This window comes from Aplysia californica, unplaced genomic scaffold (genome assembly GCF_000002075.1).
Source record: "Aplysia californica isolate F4 #8 unplaced genomic scaffold, AplCal3.0 scaffold00044, whole genome shotgun sequence".
Lineage (NCBI taxonomy): Eukaryota > Metazoa > Mollusca > Gastropoda > Aplysiida > Aplysiidae > Aplysia > Aplysia californica.
Window position 1 is genome coordinate 1,370,322 of NW_004797314.1, and position 2,500 is coordinate 1,372,821.

At 39.4% G+C, this 2,500-nt stretch overlaps 1 protein-coding gene across 7 annotated transcripts in view; it reads right to left on the minus strand.

The window, feature by feature from the left end:
• Window positions 1–2,500, minus strand: part of LOC101860388 (BTB/POZ domain-containing protein 6) — a 52,225-nt gene that overhangs the window by 13,833 nt on the left and 35,892 nt on the right. The window contains exon 1 of one of the 7 annotated variants that reach the window (XM_035968190.1): window positions 2,448–2,500. This exon is cut by the window's right edge and continues 361 nt beyond it. The exons of 4 other annotated variants lie outside the window; for them this stretch is intronic. The gene's annotated coding sequence lies outside the window, so the exon portion shown is untranslated. Of the gene's footprint in view, window positions 1–1,735; window positions 2,052–2,269; window positions 2,385–2,447 lie in introns of those variants that run through there. 2 more of the 7 variants (XM_035968192.1, XM_035968191.1) reach the window with 2 other exon arrangements.

Sequence of the window (2,500 nt, forward strand, 5' to 3'; positions counted from 1 at the left end):
GGGGGTGATAGAAAACGTATTCAGTAGCAAAAGTGCTTCTTGTGAAAACTAGATAGCGCATACCCTTAAATTCTAAAAGCACGTAAAGAGAAGTAGCTAAAGCAGTAAATCACTTCAGGGTTGGAAATCCACTCCTTCACTTGAACACTTCACCTCCATAATCTATCACAGTGAAGGGGTAACAAACGTAACAGTTGAGACCAAAAAAGAAACCAAAACCAAAATTGTTATAAATCAGAACGAAAACGACATTCGAGATTGTCACCACCAGAATATTGTTCCCTCCTAAGATTGGGAAATTAGGGGTCCATGACGCCAAAGGCGGAAAATCATTAAGTAAACATAAAGTTCCAACCACAAAAAAGGAGGGGGAGGGGGAATAACATTAACACTAAAAATGTCATTAAATTGGATTTGGCAATAGAATTTAAATAAAAAATTGTAAAAAAAAAGAAGTGATCAACACAACAACAAGGAAAAGACCCAGAGTGGACGGAGAACATGATTCGGTACAATATCAACCCGTCTTTCGTAGGAGATACAGAACAGTTATGTTTCCTGCTCATGACAGCCCTAAAGCGATGGGCTTGAGCTGTCTTTGAACATAAACTTGAAAGACCAGACCCGCAATTGCACAGTTACTTTGTATAGCGTTTCATTTCATTTCCTTTTATTTTTTAAGTTATATTTTACGATTATTTACTACAGAAATACATTAAACCGGCGGCTACAATACTGAATCGGAGGCGAGAACGCGATATAATTAATGGTATACAAGTATGGAAGAGGCAGATACCTACCGGTAGCGCCCCTTCAGACAATCACTTCAAACGAGCAATCTACATAAATCTCAAACGTACTAGAAGTCCAGGAAATGTGCGATGTACACCATTCATGAGGTTGGGGAACCAAAAACAGAGAACTGATTAGCTCGCGGACACATCATAATATATAAGGGTAAGCGAAAAGTTACGGTTTACGTCTAAAATTAACTGTTAGGTGGGATTTAATCTTGCGTGCATAATCGCGACGCAAAGCTTATCAATAATGAGATCAAATCGGGACTTCCTGAGCTACTAACCATCACTCTGTGCCAAAACGTTACGTCAGTACCAAACACGCCGTCCTACATATTATTCCAAGGAATAATATCATGGTTACAAAATAGGTACTAAATTATTACAATGTTAAGGTGCGTTCGTATTATTTCTGGCAAGAAGTAATGAAGGGTCGTCTGGAGTTCTGGCAGAAGAAACAGCCCACGACATTCCAACGATACCCAGACAAAGAGAACAAGAGGATCTATATTTACATGTGTAGTCTCTTATCAATGACAACCCTGATAGCACTAGCGAACAGAATGTTTCATATGAACACGACCACACACATACACACACACACACACACACAAACACACACACACACACACACACACACACACACACACACAAGATGTGGATGAATTACTTAGTCATAGTTCATAGTAAGTTGGCAAGACAACAGAATATAAAAGCTAACACAAAAAAGAAACAAAGACCAGAAGACCCTAATTCAAAAGCAAATAGATATTATACTCTGGCGGTTGTCCCGTTATCGCTGATCTGGGGGTCAGATGGGTCAAGAAGTGGAGTAAACTATACAAATATAGCCAACAAAGAAAAATAAACAAACGGACAAAAATTCGAACAAACGCCGTCCTGGTCGATGAGCACGACGGTTACACAGTTCACGTGACCTATATTTTCTTCCTCCTTGCCACACTGAGGTACACAGTTCATTGTGACAGAATGCACGTGATAGTGAGTGTTGACCGATTACTGAAGCACGCACTGCGGGAAGTCAGACGATGAAATGGATAACAGGACAGAAAGATGTGGCATTTAATAAAGAGAAATAATATAAAACAGAAGAAAAAAATTATGTAATCCCTGTTGACATTTGACATATCTCAGATCATTTAGAGCAGATGGGTCGGTTTAACCTTTAACCCCTCCTGTCAGAGCCAGTACGGGATGAGTAGGATACTATACCCTTGCAGAAAAACGAGCCACTCCACAAAAAACCCCCCCCCCCCAAGTGAAAGGACAGGGTGGCAGATAAACAGCACAAAAGACAAAAGAAAAACCCAACAAACACCCCCCAAAAAAAAAACACAAAAAAAAACAAACAAGCAAACAAACAAACAAACCCCAAACAAACAAACACGCGAACAAACACCCCCCAAAAAAAAAACACAAAAAAAAACAAACAAGCAAACAAACAAACAAACCCCAAACAACTGCGCAGTTTTCCTTGAATGCAAAAAGGGAAGTGACTCAAGACACGAAGTACTAAAAACCACTCTGATAACCACTTGATCGGGTGATAGTAATGTTTAAGGTGAAAGTTCAACTAACTGCAGACTAAAAATAAAACAGTAACTTCATCAAAATACCCCCTGAACTAACATTGCGAAGCCAGGTAATCAGCTTCATCTTCGGACATTGATAACAGTAGTAAG